This window comes from Sciurus vulgaris, assembly GCF_902686455.1.
Source record: "Sciurus vulgaris genome assembly, chromosome: 16".
Taxonomy (NCBI): domain Eukaryota; kingdom Metazoa; phylum Chordata; class Mammalia; order Rodentia; family Sciuridae; genus Sciurus; species Sciurus vulgaris.
This window is the reverse complement of record NC_136477.1, coordinates 24,611,567-24,630,090: the sequence shown is the minus strand read 5'-3', so window position 1 is coordinate 24,630,090 and position 18,524 is coordinate 24,611,567. Positions and strand designations below refer to the sequence as shown.

Genomic DNA, 18,524 nt, shown 5'->3' with positions numbered 1-18,524 from the left:
GGGAGTGGGAATGGAAGGCGGCTCCGCCGGCGGTTCCCGTCCGGATTCTGGCTGAGTGGCGGGTGGGGTAGGGGATCCACCACCGGGACAGTCGTGGGGAGAGGCTTTGGGTGCGGCGGGACTGGGCTGCAAGCCAGGTCCTGCAGGGAGCCTGTGGTCAGACGGCAACGTCTGCGAGACCCTAAGTTGCACCCCGCTGGGAGACCCCCACACGACAGCTGGGCGGCGGCGTCCAGCGGCGCTTAAAGTCGGGCGGGCCCCGACCTCAGCGCGCGCGCCACCGCCCGACCCCGAACTTCCGCCCTCCGGGGACCTGTCCCACCCCGCCAGGGGCCGCGGTCTAGGTACCGCCTTTTGCGGACGGTGGAAAGCGCGCGGCGACTCCGCGTCTGCTCTCACGGTCTGCGGACGCGCGGGGCGAAGGCGTACGGCTCGGGACAGCAGAGGACCCCTATGCCACCTTCCCCTAGCGCGGCACGTAGGGACCTGGCTTCTCAGTTGCCGACCTCTGGGCCCTCAGGGGGCCCCCCTCCAGACTAGCGGAGCCAAGCAGCAGTCAGCCTCCACCCAGGGAGTGTCCAAGGGGCACGCACACGCCCCGCCTCCGGCCCGATCCGGCGACTGACGGCGGCGGGCCGCGGGGCACGGGGACTACTTTCGCGCCCGCCCGCGCCCCGCCCCTTGTCCTCGCGCGGCGGAACGCTCCGCGCTGCGCCGGGCGGCAGGATACAGCGGCTCTTGCGCGACTTATAAGAGGTCCTTGTGAGGCGCCATTTTAAGCCTCTCGGTCTGTGGCAGCCGCGCTAGCCTGTCCGCGGGAGCCGAGAGCGAGGGGAGGCGGAGACGGAGGACGGTCCAAGGAGCAGCTCCAGTCCCCGCCGAGCCGCCACCGCAGGCCGAGGACGGTCGGACTCCCGCGGCGGGAGGAGCCTGTTCCCCTGAGGTGCTTGGGCGCTCCTTTCCTTATCCTTCCTGGGTTGCTCCCGCTCCCTCTTCGGAGCCAAACTTCGTCGCGGGCGCGCGGTCCCGACGGCGGCGCGGAGCCGGGCCCGGCGCAGCTCGGAGGCCCGGGCTGGGGAGCGGGGGCCAGGGCTGAGGAGCAGGGCGGGCCCGCCTGGGGCGCGGAGGGCGGTGGCCGGGCCCGGGCTCCGGCCGTTCTGCCCCGGGGGCGCCGCTGGCGAGGAGGGGGTGCCGCGGGGGCGTCCGGGAGCCCGGATGGCCGGTGAGTGGGGGTGGGGGTGGGAGCCGCAGCCGGCGTCCGGGCTCCGGGCGCCGGTCGCGGCCGAGTTTGGGGGAGGGACCCTGCGCCTCGGGATGCGCCGGCCGGGTGGGGGGCGGGGTGGGGCCGGGGGCTCCGCCTTCCAGCCCGCGGCGAGTTGGGGTTCGGCGCCGTGGCTGGGACGCCACCCTTGGTCCCGTCCGATTTCGGGGATGGGGCCAGGAGACTTAGCAGGTTTCCTCTGTGGTTCTTAAGGAGAATAAGAGAATTGCTAATATTTTCTTAATGCTCTCGCTATGTGAGTTTGAATCGAAGCAACTTTAAACCTTAGAGTAACCAAACTCTTAGTGCAGTCGGTACGATGCGTCAGTAGGGTGTGCACAGATAAAATCCGTGTCTTGTTCCTCTGTTTTTCTTGTACGTTGCAGAAGAGTGAAAGCGACTTGTACTGGTTGTCTTGGGTTTGTGGCAGTGGGGATGAGACCCTTAGTAAAAGAGAGGGGGTGGGGGCGGACGGTGACTCGCTTACTGTTTCTTACCAAGTGAACAGATTCAGCCTCTGACTGGGAGAATTAGAAATACGTTAATACAAATAGTTTTATGGCAGCTAAACTTGCGTTTTAGAGAACATTTTCTTTTCAGAGAAATGAAGTTTTCCCTCGATGCCAAATTGGCTAAATAAAATTGAGGCATTGCAAATTTTTTCAGTGTTTTGTCTGGAGAGAGGACTTTGAACCCAGACTTTCGAAGTTTAAGCTCCCATAGCCCGCTCCCGAATCCGCCAAGCTTGAAAGCTTTTGTTAGTGGGGTGTAGTTTTTTCCTTCATTTTCTGTTCCCCTTTGGAGGGAGCATTGTCTCATACTTTGTATCTTCCAGACATCTGTGGTCTCCCCTCCCCCCTGAGTTTGTGAGTGGTGAATGAAGGGAGACTGGGCTGCTGGTATGCAGAGGTCGGCAAAAGGAAATCGAGGAGTGGTTTTAGTGAAATGAGAGCTTTGTATCATGAATAATGGTGGCTTAGACTAGACATCAACTTGAAGAGACGGCAGCATTTCCTTTGATAAAGTCTAGGCTAATGTTTTTCAGATCGCTAAGTTGTAAAGTATTTTGTCTGAAATTCATTAAGCCTTTTCATTATTTGTCACTTGGTGAACATGCAGTATCTTCAGATGTTTTCGTGTTAACTTTATTAGAAGAAATATTAGATATAGTTTGAAGTGTTATTTACTTTATACAGCTGTTTGCTCTGCTTTAACTTATACTTTGGAGGCTTTTTGTTTGTGGTGCCAGGGATTAATTTTTGTTTGAATTAAGACTGCAGCTACATTTATTTGTACATTCAACAAAATCTCCGAATTTAAAAAAAAATCAATATTTCAGAATGCCCTTTCACAGTAGACAAAATTTGATTAATTTGCCCCCATATTCATTACTTTGACCCAATCTTTGTTCTGAAGGCCATGTACAAGGACATGGCCCTGAAGTGATTGCAACAGTAACTTGAAAAACTTGCAGAAGTTTTTTCTATAGAACTAAAGGAATGCTGAGACTATTCAAGTCTTAAGTCCTTCAGGAGGGGGGAAAACTGCACTAGAAAGCTTAGTGGCATGTAACTTAAAATACGTGGAGTCCTAGGTCTGAGAGTCTCAGAGACCAAAACAGTTAATTTAAAAGTTTGTAGGTAAAACCAAGTTTTTTAAAAAGTGGCTAATTTTAAAAAGGAAACAATAAAAAGTGTTAAGCATCCAAGAGACATTGGATTTTTTTTTTTTTTGTAACTGAATTGATTGCTTCCTTTACCATGATCATTGTTGTAGAAAAATGTGCATTCCAATATTAAAATTTATCAATTGAGTTTCCTGCTCCTCCTAATTGATGACGGGAATAAAAATTGTAAATGAAGGTCTAAATACTTGTTTTCAAAACAGCACTGAGATAGAAAGGGAAAACCAGGAGGCACATCTCTCTTAAGTGTATTTTGAAATGTGGCACTTAGAAAAACTGCACAGATCCTTTTTGTTATTGTAGGGTAGAGCAAATCCAAGAGGTCGTAAGTTATTAAAACCCCTGAAATGGATTACATATGTATGTATATGCAGTCAAATGGAACATTAGTGTTATTAACCTGATATATTGGATTGGTCATAAGATGATTTTATTCTCTCCATGATCTAGGCTGATAATAATTGTAGATAAGCAAGTGGTAAAATTTAAGAGAACTTTTTGAAGTTGGTCAGAAGCATGACTTTAACCCAAGGCAGAAGTTATGAATGTTTTTAGAACTGGACAAACTTGTAATAAACAGTATTGGTAACTCCTGTGTAGTGCTACATGTTGATTTGTGGTTGTTTTGAAAATATCAGTATTAGCATTTTATGTAGGCCCCTTTTAAATTATTGTTAAAACAACTTTACTGAAAACATTTTTTTGTGCCATAAAAAAGTAAACGTAGGAGCTGCTTCTGCTTTGTACAAATCATGTAGTTATTGCCTCCTGTACCCTCATTGACAGAATATTCATTTGCAGATTCAGTTTTCCTTTAACAGACTATTGTTTATATAATATTACTACAGTACTGACTGATAGATAACTAGGCCAATAGGTTAAAATACATAGTTCTCCGGCTTTCCAGAAGGAAAATATGTGCCTTGTGTTGATTGAAAATGAGTTAGGCATTAACCCCTATGGTTTCATCCCTTAAACTCTGGAGAAAGTTCTCTATTTCCTCTGTTTACTTAAGAAAGTTGCCTTTGTGTTCACTGCAAGACTCGCCTTGACTTGGTTTGAAATCTAGATTTATCTGTTGAGACCTGAACTCTGCTATCCTTGAAATATGCATATAATCTGTTTTTTTCCCTAAGGAAAAAGAAGCTCTTAAGGAAAGAAAGTCAATCACATTAGAAACCCATTTTTAACCTCTGTTTTGGACTAGTTAGTTATGGGCCTTTTTTTTTTTTTTTTTTTTTTAAGACACATTTCCTACTCCCAAAGTCTTGAGTCCTGAGGCAGTAGAGTGAAGTAGTGTTAGAACATGTTTTCATTGCATGTTTTGGTCATGTTGAGTGCCCTCCAGTGGATATAATATAATGCTTGTGATTTTTGTTTAATTCAACGGAGTTTATGTGGAATGTATTTATGAATAGCTCTGATGAGAGAATCAATTTTGAAACCTTATGAATTCTAGAATAATTTATCAACACTACTAATTAAAAGACTTATGAGTAAATGTCATCACTACCAATATTGAAGGAGAAGAGTTAAGGAGTTAATCTATTTAGATCCCTTTGCTTAAAATATAACAATAAACCAAAAACTTATTTACATGTTTTAAGAGGTAAACAATCATTTTTAGCCATATTGATGAACCATAGAAACTAAAAATCTCAGAAAGTTACCAATTTGTCTAAACATGAGTAAGGGCTCAGTTTGAGTATTAGGAACTAGATAAGTCTGTATGTAAACTAAAATACAAAGCTGTAGTGACTGACTGTAGTCTCTGGTGCAGTCATGGGCCATAAAGAGTTAAATTTTTCAATGAAGGCCTTTCCCTAGGCTCCTTAGTTGAAGTTCATGCATTTCTATTAGTAACATTTTCTGAAAATGCTTATTTCAGAGTCTGATTACTAACAGAAATGAAGCTTGTTCTGTATTAGCTTGTGGAAGTCAAATGGTTAGTTAATGGTAAATTCTCAAGAATTTAGATTTTTCTTTTTAATTCTGTGTCCAGACCGTGGTTATAATGAAATTAAAATGTTAATAGCATGGGGAGGGGAAAATGGTAGTATCACTGATTGTTGCACTTTGCCTTTAGCATTCAGTATAATTCTGTGGAAACATTAAAATTTTTGACTAAGAAATGAATAGTCATCGTATCTAGTTGTGTTTTATTTTTTAAGACAAGAACGCTTTAAGTAAATGGTTATTTCAAAATGGATTAAATATTCCTCCATAAACAGTCATACTTGGGATTAATGTTGTCCAAATTATTGCTCAGTATTTGCAGCATTTATATCTAGCAAACTATTTTTATTCCCAGAGTTTGAAAGTTAGGTGTTTAGTCTGCAGATTTTGTGTTTAAATGTCTGCAGATTCCGTGTTTAAATGTTATACTATGACTGGACTGAAAAATGTAAACCATAAACCACCATTGGTTTTTTAAAAAAGCATCATCTGAAAATGATGCTGCAGGCTAATGTTCCAGTTTTTTAAGATTTTTATGAGAAATGAGAGTAGATTTGAAAGATCTTTCTAACTTACATAAAACTTACTGAAGAAAAATTCTAGAAATTTATCTCTTGAAATGGATTACTTGCCTTCATTAATACAGCACATGGCAATTTTGATGTTCAAGAAATATGACTACATAAGATTGCTTTCATAAGCCATATAGAATTTGGTCTTACTACATTGTAGTGGAAATGGCTACTCAAGATATTTCCAGGATCAGAAAGATACTGGGTAACTGAGACCACATGGACTACCTCAAATGGGAGAGCGCATGTGTCATCTAAGCAGCTAGTCATAAGCAGCACCAGCCATTGTGTGAAAATATGATTTATGTTGCCAGATCATCATCATCATCATCATCATCTTTGTTTTTTTTTTTTTTTTTTTGGCCTACAAGAAGTGGGAAATCTGAATTAATATACATCTCTCAATATGCAAATGTCAGGGTATGAAATTTTTCAGCACAAATCAAATACATCTATTACAGAATACTGCTAATTTGTAACCTCTGTAGTAGTACTCTTTGGAGTATAATTTTTGTAGTGATTCTTTGAAAAGACTAGTTCTTGAATTTATGTAATTTAGCAAATAGCTGGTAACTATTTAGGCACTTGGAAAAATGTCTTCTATCAATTGATGATAAGGAATTTAAGAAAACAGTATTCATATTATTAACTTGTTATGAAGTCTGGGAGACCCACACTTTTAAATTAGGAATTAGGATGGTTTGATTCAAGGAAAAGGGGGAGAAATAACTTGCTCATCTCATTACCTGACCAGCTTAAGTACAATTCTTTATGATTTTTAAAGGAATCTCCCAACAACCTGTTAAGACACTTAAAATGCTGGAATGATACTCATTGTGTGTACACAATTTGTGTCAACTCAGATTTTACACTTTAAATCATGTCCTAGTTTTCATCAGAAGCCTTAGCATCTTTGAAAAATAGTTTTTAGTTGTCAATGGATTTTTATTTTTATTTATTTATATGTAATGCCGAGAATCCAATCCAGTTCCTCACATATGCTAGGCAAGTTCTCCACCACTGAGCTACAATCCAGCCCAAGCCTTAGCATTTCTAAACTTAACTATTAGTATTAGACTAGATTCAAAAATTTAATAATTGAATGTTTACTTAATGACTTGTCAATACAAATTGTATGCAACAATTTATTAGATGTAGGGGTAAATCTTTACTCTAACAAGGTTTTTCATTTCCAGACTTTGAAAAGTTGAGTGTTCGATTAGTCTTCACAGTTCATGTTTAAATGGCAGACCATAAAGCCAACGTTGGTTTTAAAAAGCATTACCTGAAAACAGTGCTGTAGGCTATAATTCTTGTATTAGATGGTACAAAATGCAAGCTGATCAGTGAACCTTTCATAAAACATTAATCCCAGAGATGCCTCCCCTCCCCTCTGTTTATCCCACAATCCCCATTGATTTCATGGGGCCACTTTAAAGTTTCTTTTATAATATTTCAGAATCATTGAAAAGGCTTCTCCCCCTTCCTCTGACAGTTTGAGGAGCTTGAACAGCGGGATGGTGGTGGGGTGAAACTGCTTCATAACACTTGTCATTTTCTCCCCCATTTATTTCCATTTTAAAGTCTTTTCACTAATGTTTCCATGATTTTACTTGTGATTTAATAATTCATGTGTTGCTGGACTGATATTTTCTTTTTAACTGATTTGAAACAGATATGTTAAACCATTAGTTTAAAAATTGAGAGGGGGTAGTTAACTGATATGTTTCAAGTTCATCAGCCTTCATGTCATAGACCTTAGCCACGATTAATAAATTTTATCTAAAATGTCAGTAATTGATCTGAGTTGGAAGAAAAAGATGTACAAAAGCTGAAAGATGAGTTTAATAAGCTTTTATTAACAGTTTTGTGATAGCTGAAATAATAGTTTTTTATATATATATGTACATGTTATGTAATGCTATTGGACATTATTCATATAAAAATATGAGGAGTTAAATTTACTGCAGAATTCCTTGGGGGTGCAATTTGAAGATAATCTGAATAATTTTCTACACTGAAGAGTGGTGGTTGCAAACATCCCAGTTTTCCTTTAATACAAAGTAAATTGAAGAGCTGTAAGAGACTTAAAAACTGTACTCTTCTTAAGTATAATTAAAGTGATTTGAAGGTTAGGGTATAGGGAATAAGTCTTGTCTTCGAAGTTTTACATGTACTATACTAGATGAATGCCATGTGTATAAGGGAGGAACAAGGGACTCTTGGTAACATTTTTCAGTCCAGCTGATCATGGAGTCTTCCAAATGGAGTTTCCTGTGTGGGAAAACACTAAATTCCTTTCTGAACCAGTCAAAAGAATAAAATGATGTCAAATAAGGTATATTATTTGTGCCTTATTCATTTAGATAAATTGTTACTTAGGAAACATGCTTGATATAGTTGTCTCTAGATTTATAAATTTAATGTATCAGTTTTCTGGCATTTTGCCTAATACTATTTTTCATTTATTTTTTTAACCCAGCTGACATTATTTTCTATCTGAGGTGTCTTCCATACATCGTTACTGCCTACTTTTAATTTTGCTGTCACTTTTCTTGGGTTCTGAATCATCAAATGAGAAATGAGAGGCTAGGAAGTTTAGAGATTAGACATCTAGGAATACCAGAAGATTGGTGGTCATTATTGAGGCACAGTGACTATAGTTAAAATAATATTGCTTAATAAGGTGAAGCTGGGAAACACTAAAATAGGATTTGTTGTTGTTGAAGAAAACTGTTGATCATACTTAAAGAATATCCTGACTACATGCTAATGGGTTTTAGGTTTTTCCTTATTGCCATTATACCCCAGGATCCTATTACATTTGTCTAGAAGGACTAAGGCAAAGGGACTGTTCAGTGCCTTCTCTTTCTCCTTGACTAGAGAGCTAGAACAACACCTTCCCTCCCAACCTTCCTATCATCAGTTGTATCAAGAGTGCATCTTTACATGAAGGAAGAATTGTATTTTGTTCAGAGACCAGTCCTGGTGCATGCCTTTTCAAGGACTTTGCTACTTTAGTTATATCCCCCCCCCCCTTTAGTCCCATCTGCCACTTACCATCCTCTTTAAGATCCATTCATTATGACTTCTGACTGCATCAGTAAATTTCTCATGTTTTGAAAAAGCTCCCTTCTTTTTCTTGATTCAGTTGTAAACTAACCTGATGATGCCACTTCCCTGTAGCTCTCTTAAGCAGTGAGTGTTTTCCTTCTTGCTTACCTTATAATACTGAGCGAAGAGGTAGACTATCTATGCCCATTGTTACTTCTTGATCATTCTTAGAGCTCCAGACTTTGATTTTGATGCCATCAAATTACACTACCCACTGCTTGTCTTGATTTCAGACATCTTCCTGGGTCTTTCCCCTCCTTCCTGGAACACTTTGTTAGATCCTGACTCATTGTCACACTTTCCTTTACCTGTAGTAATTCTTAGTAGTATCAGTACCTGTGTAGAACAGTACTAATTTAAAATATGGTTTGGTCTGTGGTTTATGAAATCTTTGTTGACAGTATGAATTGCATTAAATGTATTTCAAATATGAATTACCTGCTCAACTTTTTTTTTTTTTTTTTTTTTGGAAGCAAGACTGATGAAGAAAACAGTGTTTTGATTGACAATCTGGCACAGACTCCTTATGGTGCTTTGCTTTGGCACTTTGAATTAACATTTGAGTGAGAAGATGCTTCCAGTATCCTGACCTCTTAGTTCCTTGATTTCCTTCTCTTGTAATCTTAATTTCCATCTGAATTCAATCCCATTCCTATTCCATCCTGGAATACTTTGTTTTGTATCAGTAACTTTGCCCTCTCTCCCTAATCTCATTTCGGGCACCCCACTCTCTTTCCTTTAGTAACTACTTCAGTTTCAACAGCCCTTCAGCCCCACTGGAACCTAGTCTACCCAGACTTGCCTGTCTCTCACTCTAACTTGTACCCAAATGAAATCTCACATCTAATTGTAATCACTTTGTTTTATATATGCTCAACAACCTTGTCCCTTCATGGGGACAAGTGAACCATAATCTGTTAGTTAACTTTATGACTATTTTGTGCTTTTCCCTCTCGACTGTAATGTCCAATACTTCCTTCCCCATGCTCACTCTAACCTAATGTCCTTACTTACCAGTTCACTGAGAATATTGAATAATTGGAAGAATTCCTACAAGCCTCGGTATCCATGACTATTCCCTTTACGTTCTCTTGATGCTGTGAATGTGTGTCTACAGTATTTGCTCTTAAGGTAAAACTGACCAGTTCATTGTAATTGTACACTGGATGATGTTCCCCTTTTGCTCTCAAGAATATTACTCTGGCATTCATTCATTCTTTCTCTTGCATCCTTGATTTTTTTCCTTTTCTGCTGATTCTTCCCATGAGCACACAAACGTGCAGTTATTTATCCCATTTAAGAAAAATCTTTTCTCCCCCACCATTTCTTTCCATTCACTACCCTAGTCTCTGCCTCTCTGTAATGCAAACACCTTGAAATAGTTGCTTATATGTGCCATTTCCCCCTTTTCTTTTGAACCCCTGCTGGTGTTTTAAATTTTTAGTCTTCATCTCATTTAGCCTATTTGTTGCACTTAGCCCAGTTGCTAGAGACATGTTTTTCACTTGACTAGGCTACTCTGTTTGGGTAGGTTTTCTTTCTACCCCACTGGCTGTTTTTTTTTTTTTTTTTTCCAACTATCTCTGTGACCTGTAGTTGTCCATATTTGTTATCTAGCTTTAAATAAATAGTATTTACACCTATTTGCTAATGACTTCCAAGTTTTTATTCCTAACCTTGGTTGCTCCTGAAGCTAACATTCTCATATTCTGCTATTTTGTAACATTTTGGATATTAATCTAAAACTGACCTGCTTTCCCCAAAGATTGCTTTTTTGCCTTTCTTAGATAAAAACTTACTCAGGCTTAAAACTTCACAGTTCCTCACTCATCTTTCTCCCACACCATATTTGAATTCTTTCTGTAAATTCTGCTGCTTTTCTTTCAAAATACAACCAAAAATTAACCATAGCTATGCTGTCTTAATCTCTTGCTGGATTATTGAAAAGGCCTTCTAATTGGTCTTCCTTTAAGTGTATTCTCAACACAGTAGTTAGTATAATCCTTTTTAAAACAATAGATCATGTAACTTTTCTGTTCAGAAATCTCTAGGAGTTTATCACCCAGTCAAAGCACAAGTTCCTATGAGTTCAGACCATGCCCTTCATCAGTAAGTACTACATTTCTCCTCTTGTTCCCGTGTGATCTTTTTGCTTTTCCTTAAATTGATCAAACATTCATGGACTGATGTCAGATATCACTTCCACAATGAGATTATTCCTGGTCACCCAATTTTACTGTCTTATAATACTCATGTATTTGACTTCTGGTAGTTAATCATACTGTGATGTATAACATGTTTACTTGCTTGTTGTTTTCCCTTTACAGGGTTCTTTTCCTGCTTTTGTATCCCTGGTGTCCAAAACAGTCTATGAAAATTATAGGTACTCAATAAAGGTTTGTTGAATGAATATTCCAGAACCAATCAGCTTTTGTTTCCTTTCAGCTAATGCCCCATTTAATTTTCTGCTCTCTTGCACAGACTGAAAGGGATACCTTATATACTCAGGGTCTCCAGTTTTCCTCCTCATTCCAGTTTGTGTTCTTATTCCAATGAACATGCTTTTGTTGAGTTCAGTGCTAGACCTCTGTTGTCTAATCAGATGAATACTTTTTTACTTTAGTCTTGCTGGATCATTCAGCATCTGGTATTTTGTTCCTTTTAGAATAGCTCTGTCCAATAAAATGTTTTCTATTGGTTGAAATATTTATCTGTCCTGTCCAATATGGTAGTACCCAGCTATGTGACTGTTGAGCATTCGAAATGTCGCTGAGTGACTGAAGAACTAATTTTTTACTACTAAATTAAATTTAACTGTAAGTAGCCACGTGACTAGTACAGTTTTAGAAACATCTCTTTTTACTTAAATATCGCTATTAGACCTAACTGCTCAAGCCAGACACCTAGGAGTCACCTTTAATTACTCTTCCCTACTTTAATTTCTCTCATCTGCTATATCCAGTTCATCGGCAGAAATGAAGTATTATTCCAGTCTAGCTACTTTTTGTGCCGAGTGCTGCTGCTCTATCCTAAGCCACCACCATCTATCACCTGGACTATTTATTGCTCTAGCTGCTGTACTCTACTGGTGTTTATTCTTTCTCTTTTCCTTCCACGTTTCAAATTATAACTAGAACTAGCTTTTTTAAAATGCAAATGCATCTTGTTCATTCACATACTTTACAATCTTTTAAGAGTTCCAGTGATAATTAGAATAGAAAACACATTCCTTCCCAAGGGCTAGAGTACCCCATATGATCTTGCTGTTTTCAGCCTCATCTCATTGCACTCAACCCTCTCTAATCAAACCACTCTGATCTGAAGGTTTCATCTTAAAAGATCAAGTTCTTTCATGACTCTGGGCCTTTGCACATGGTATTTTTTACTTTTGGACCAGTCCTGTTCTCCTTGTATGCTGGCTGTCTTGCATCCTTATTTAGGTCTCAGGCTACTCTTAAAGTGAGAGCTTCTGCTTGTCATTCCACTTCCCTCTGTTAGTGTGTTGCTTAGTTTTACACTTGTCTGTCTTTGTAATTGTTTGTTTAGTTATCCTCTGTCCCTCTCAAGAATGCAAGAATCATGTTTGTTTTAATCATTACCATATATCTAGAATCTATTAATAGCTCCTAACATGTAACTGATGGATAAATATTTGTTGAATAAGTGAATGAAATCTATACATTCCATTTAAGCTGTTAGAATTGCTATTTCCTGAAACTATTGAGTGAACAAAGGAGATATGGGAAAGCTTTCTTTGGAACAAATAAAAAAATCTTTTGAATATGCTACAATTGGCAAATTGAGAAACAAAAAAATACGCCATAGGGGTATTCATGTGTGACCCCAGTTTATGACTCATTTACTGGGGTATTTTGGGACAATAGAACAAAGATTAGGGGCTATTAAAGTTCTTTATATTGAAATAAAAAGCAGCCACATTTTGAAAATAAAAGCTTCCTAGCTCACTCACTCTACTTTCCTTAATTTTCTCTTCCCAAATATTAGATAACCTCATAATTAAAAGACATTGCTAGGATAAGGCTCTCAAAGAAATATGTCTTTTGGGGAGAATAACATAAATTTAACATGCCTGGTGGGGGACAGAAGGTTGCTAAAGATTAAGAAGCATCTGTGTTTTACTGAATGAATGCTTCTTAGGGGGCTGATGTTAGGGTTACTCTTTGGAATCAGGAATTTTTTTGTCTGTTTTTGGGTTTTTGCTTTTTTTTTTTTTTTTTTTTTTTTTTAACTTGAAATACTTCCTAATGTTATTCATAGAGTTTGGACCATTTTATAGTTTGAGTACTACTGTACATAGCATTTAGCGGGGGGGGGGGGGGTGGGGGGGGTGGGGGGGTAGCAGCATCAGCAACCTGTGAATACCAGCCCCTCTAGTAAAGAATTGCCTGGTCATCTGTAATTTTAGATGTTCCTAGTTAACCTGATTAACACCTTGGAAGGATCTACCAGTTTTTTTGTTTGTTTTAATTATTCATTTTTTAATTTTTTACAGACTGCATTTTGATTCATTGTACACAAATGGGGTACATAATTTTGTTTCTGTGGTTGTACATGATGTAGATTCAAACCATTCATGTAATCATACAGGTACATAAGAATGGATAAAGAAACTGGTATATATACACAATGGAATATTATTCAGGCTCTACCAGTTTTAAGAGAACCTTTGAGCTAGCTTGTAGACCTTTATGGTGCAAATTAAAAGTCATGCATATATTGAAACTGAATCCTGGTTTATTATATACTAGTCTTAATGACTGGAAATGTTTTTCTCAGATAGTCTTGGTATATCATTGGGTCCAGTTTTGTGTTTTTCAGGCAACCTGTTTTAGAAGATACTTATGGAAAAAAACAACAGAACGTTGTGACCTCTCTTTGTAACCTGTTAACCACTTAAAACTCCCTTCTGTTTCAGTTCCTTCACATTTAGGCTTAAGTGCTAAATTAAATATAAATCCTCATTTACCTTTGTTCTCATGAAAGTGTATAATAAATGATTTGGCAAATTACTGCATACCTCCTATTTTTGTATGGCCTGTGAACTAAGAATGTTTTTACACATTTAAATGGCTGGAAACAAGTCAAAAGAAGTATAATATTGCATGACATAAAGTTATATGAAATTCATATTTTGGTTTCCATAAGTAAAGTTCTGTTGGAACATAGCTTTGTTCATTAGTGTGATATTGTCTATAGATACTTTCAAATGGTCGCAGCAGAGTTGAGTAGTTGGGACAGAGAACTTAATGGCCCACAGAACCTTAAAATATTTACGTCCTGGCACTTGACAGAAGTTTGCCCATCTTGTTCTACGTGTATACATTCTTCATCAAAGAATCCTTCATGGGTCTTGAGACATTTAAAAATCTCTTACGTTATATATAATTGTTGGATCTCTAAGCCTCTATATCACATTTTGTGTGTGCTGTCTACTTTTTGAGCATTTTTAAATTGACAAATTCAGTTCATCAAATATTTAAGAACTTAATATATGCTAAACACTTTGGAAACAATGGGGAACTAAAACTGTCTTAACCCTCATAGAATTCATTCATAGAGGTTTTCTTTTTAAAAGATCACTGTGTTGGTTTGATAGGGGAAGGGGAACTTGTAAGAAGTGGAGGAGGAATGTTATCCTTAATGTGCTATAAAGCAATACATTAAATTACTTCTAGAAGCCATTGCGTCCCTGCCACTAATTGTGCCTATAGTCTGGATATAGAGATGAACAGATTAACATGGAAACTTTCTTGAAATAAAATCTTCCATTTCTTTGGCATATCTAGTGCTGCATAGGTAGGCACAAAGTCATGGTAGGGAGTATGTAAGCAGTTCAGGTCTTGGAAGGATTAAAGGATTTTTTTTTTCATAGCTGTGGTTATTGTTCAGAGAATGTTCTTTCATGTTACATATGATATCTGTATCTAAAATTGCTAACTCACCCTTTTATCTGAAACATTGACTCTTACCAGTTATCAATAACTTTGGTCATTAATCTGCATGTGGTTAGATTGAGAGGGCATGTGACTAAACTACAGAGAGACCTGGAAACCTGGATTTGAATTCTGAGTAGTTCATGAACTGTACTTTTGTATTAACTGCTGCTAGTTAGTTTTCTCATCTGATAATTCTGGGAAATGATGCCTCCCTACTTCATGAGTTTGCTAGGAAGAGTAGATGAAATAAACATATTAGACTCAGAACTGAAGTTGCAGCCTTGACTATGTAGCCTTGTGTCAAGGGCAAAATTGGGTGCTTAAGTTGATATCAAAGGTAGTATCTTCAAATTAAGCTATAAAAGATTTAAGACATGATAGTGACTTCAGAAATCTGGCATGCGTTTATAATGCATTTTATAATGCATTGGATTACTGCCACGTCTGTAGAATAAGAATTATGAACAAATGAAAATCTTTAATAAAATGACATTTCTATAAATAAAGTTGCAGTAAATTTTATTTCCTTGCTTTAAAAAAAAAAAAAAAACTAGGTTACTTTTCCAAGAATATAACTTTTTACTGTATTTTTAGCTATTTGTTTTTGCCATTGAGGCAAGAGGTTAACAGTTGCCTCTTGTCTTTTGCATAGTCCTTTTCATAGGCAACTTAGTTATAAGGCTTAGAAAATATTTTTTTTTACCTTTGTATTTGAATATTTGGCTAAAAATGCAGGGCTAAACAATTTTATGAGCTTCTTGCACCAGTACTTTTAAAAATTATGTATTTCTATACGTTTGGTTTTGCAAACATAAGCAAAATGTATGTATTTGCGTGCTTGATATGTGTTGGATATTTTTTCTATATAGATCTTTTTCATTCTTTTTGGTGGCTGCATAATACACTAAGCTTCTGTTTTCCCTGCTGCTTTTGTCCCCTACCCCATATTGCTGCTATAGTGAACTTTTGGGGGGGCTGGGATTGCCTTGTGCATGCTAAGTACTCCATACTACCTCTGAGCTACACCCCCAGCCTGAATAAAGTCTAAATCACAGATCCTATTTCTGCAGAGGCTTCTCAGTTTACTTTGTTTTATTCTACATCTTCATTGATCTGGTCCCCACCTCTTTTCATGACTTTCTGCCTTCTAGCTACACTGGTAACTTTGGTACCCTTCCCACATCCCATTCCCTTTGCTTCTCCCCTAGCCTTACCCCTTAGTATGAAGTGGCTGTGGTACATTCTTTGTATACTTTACTACATAAAATTGAGGCATTATTTTTAGACTTTTAAATATAATTATCATAAAATTATATCTTGATCTGTGTAGATCAAGTCTGCACATATAAAGTATGTACTTTGAATAGCTTTGTTCAAAAATATCAATTTTTTTTGTTTGCTTGTTAACAAGCAGCAATGTACTAGAGAAAAACAATGTCTACTTTATGTAATAATTGGCTTTTGCAGTTGGAGTAAAAGATTATTTTAACCACCCGCCCAGTACTTCTTTAGGGTTAGGGTTATTGATCACAGAGTCTGTGTGAAGTTACTCATTGATGAAACTAACAAATTAATAAATATGAAGAATATTATTATAATCCAGTTATTTTAAATAGTAAAATTATATTCTGAGACACAGTTAACTGAATGTGTTTATTTAAAGGGGCTTATTTTTATATAATTATACACATACTCATAAAAATAATAAAGGACTACATTAAACATTTGTCATGCTAAATAAATACATGTAGCCAAAAAGAAAAAAAATTAAAGCGCTTAAATTTCTTAGAAGTTAAAAACATTTTTCAGGGTGGGTGGTGGTGATGATGGTGATAAATAAGTTAGGTGGACATACCTATTGAAAGTTGTCTGAGATTATAGTTGATGTTGACAAGCCTTTGGGTAGGTTGGCCACTTCTATGATGCCTTCTGTGAAAATAGTATTTACTTATGCTATGTCAGTATTTTGGAGCTGTGTGTCAAGGGACTTACCCTTTAACCCAGTAGTACTACTCCTAGAATTTCTGGTAGTGGATGAAGAAATGAGGGAAGGACAAACTAAACATTCCAAGAGTAGGAGGAATGCTTTAATTATAGCGTAGATACATGCCACAATACAGAATACTTTGTTCTACACAAGGAATTTGTTTTTATTTTAAAACATCCTCAGTAAGTTGAATGTAACATCAGGTATACCAGAATGCCATCATTAACTATGTGGTGGTCTTATGTTATAGAAATGAGCAAGAAAATTTTCAGACTAAGCATGTATTTTATGTCTGGGGAGTAGGGAAAACAATTATTGAGAAGAAGGTCATTTGAGGAAGCATCCTAATTTTCCTAGCTACACAGAGACATTTTATATAAAATCTAATAGCCATTTGTGCATTCACTTTTTTTTTTTTAAACAATGCCAAAGGCACATCAATTATAGGTATTTTGGAGAAGCAAAGGTCTTTTGATATTGTTCCTTATTGCCATTCCAGGAAGACTAGACTACCAGGACACACACATAGCGAAGAGTAAAACAGAAAGAAACCTAGAGTAAAATGTGACTTAAAATCTTACTGTTGCATGTAAGTGCTGAGACAGGAAGATTTGAAGAAATTGCATAAAATTTTACGATGGCAAAGCATTATCAGTGATAGCTGATAAAAATGCACATGCATGTGCTTTTAGATGTACAAATTAAATTATACTAAGAACTTTTTTAATCCCTGGAGATACATCAAAAGTTTCTGATAACTCCTGAAATAGAGTAGATTTTAATAGAGAAAAAATTTGTTCTGGTACAGACTGGGAAAAGTGAATTGTTAGTACGAACTGCCAGTGTAAACCTGTCATTTCATTTTATAACATCTGCTTTATTTTTAAATTGTAAAGTAACTCCCAGTTCATAGTTTTGTAACTTTTTAAAAACTAATAATTAAGATAATTTTCTCCTGGTGGGAAACTAGAAAGATAACTTTAGTGTGAATTCCAGATTTGTTGTATTAGAATTCTCATGTTGATTCTGACAAGAGAATTCAGAGTTTAAAACAAATAGATGAAACTCGAAGTATTCTTTATAAAGCATGTAATTGGAAAGCATATATACTTACATAGCAGAGAACAAAGTGAAGGACACATGTCCACTACCACATTAGATTGAATGGGAAAATATATCAGAAGTTGGCCATCCACTAGCACCTTCTTTCTTTGTCAAAACAACTTGGGGGAAAGTAAGTTGATGGTGATACAGCTTTCAAACACAGAGTATCTTGATGGAGTCTGTAGTTGATGATCACCTGCATGTAAGAACGTTTAGTACTTCATAATGTTTAAAGCACCTGCCTGCCCATCTTGATTGGTACGTAGATGTTCCCCATTTTTGTTACTTACGATTCTTTCTGAAATGCCTATTTGTTGAAGCTTTGATCTCCTGGATGGGTCACCTTGTTTCTTGGATAGTCTCTTGTATCTTTGTCTTTCCCCTTTATGCTCTAGGAGCACAAATAAAGTTCTATTAGGTATTTAATTTATTCTCTCTAATCTGTATGGTATACAAAGTTAAAATATTTCTCTACCCCCCACATTTTTACGTTTTGTCTGTTTCTGTGGAGTCAAGGTTTTTTTGTTGGCTTTTTTTTGAGCTTTTTACTGTGATGTTGAATGAAGGTTGTTCTGAAGTGATTAGTAAGTCTTGGTTGCTTGAAAGCTCTAGGCCTGGCCCTTTTAATAAGTGGCAGAGTGTGGTGGAGGAGAGCCAGGCCCTGGCCTGGAAGCTCTGGTTAGAGGAAGAATGAGGAAGGTTTTTACTTCAGGGCAATACTCTGCCCCAGCTCTCTCTGGATGGTCCCTTTAATTACTTTAGTGAATAATGTTTAGATTTTTGGTTCATTTGGGTCTGTCTGTAGAACAGTGTAGGGGTGAGTGGGTCTGTGCTATAACTCTGTAGTTCCCAATTTTTCTACTTGCTGATGGACATTAACCCACCCTCA

At 37.9% G+C, this 18,524-nt stretch overlaps 1 protein-coding gene across 3 annotated transcripts in view; it reads left to right on the top strand.

Annotated features, from left to right (window-relative positions):
* Positions 1-792: 792 nt before the first annotated feature.
* The window catches only part of CTNNB1 (catenin beta 1), a 33,112-nt gene continuing 15,380 nt past the window's right edge, over positions 793-18,524 (top strand). For all 3 annotated transcript variants that reach the window (XM_079114139.1, XM_079114138.1, XM_079114137.1), the window contains exon 1: positions 793-943. The gene's annotated coding sequence lies outside the window, so the exon portion shown is untranslated. The remainder of the gene's footprint in view (positions 944-18,524) is intronic.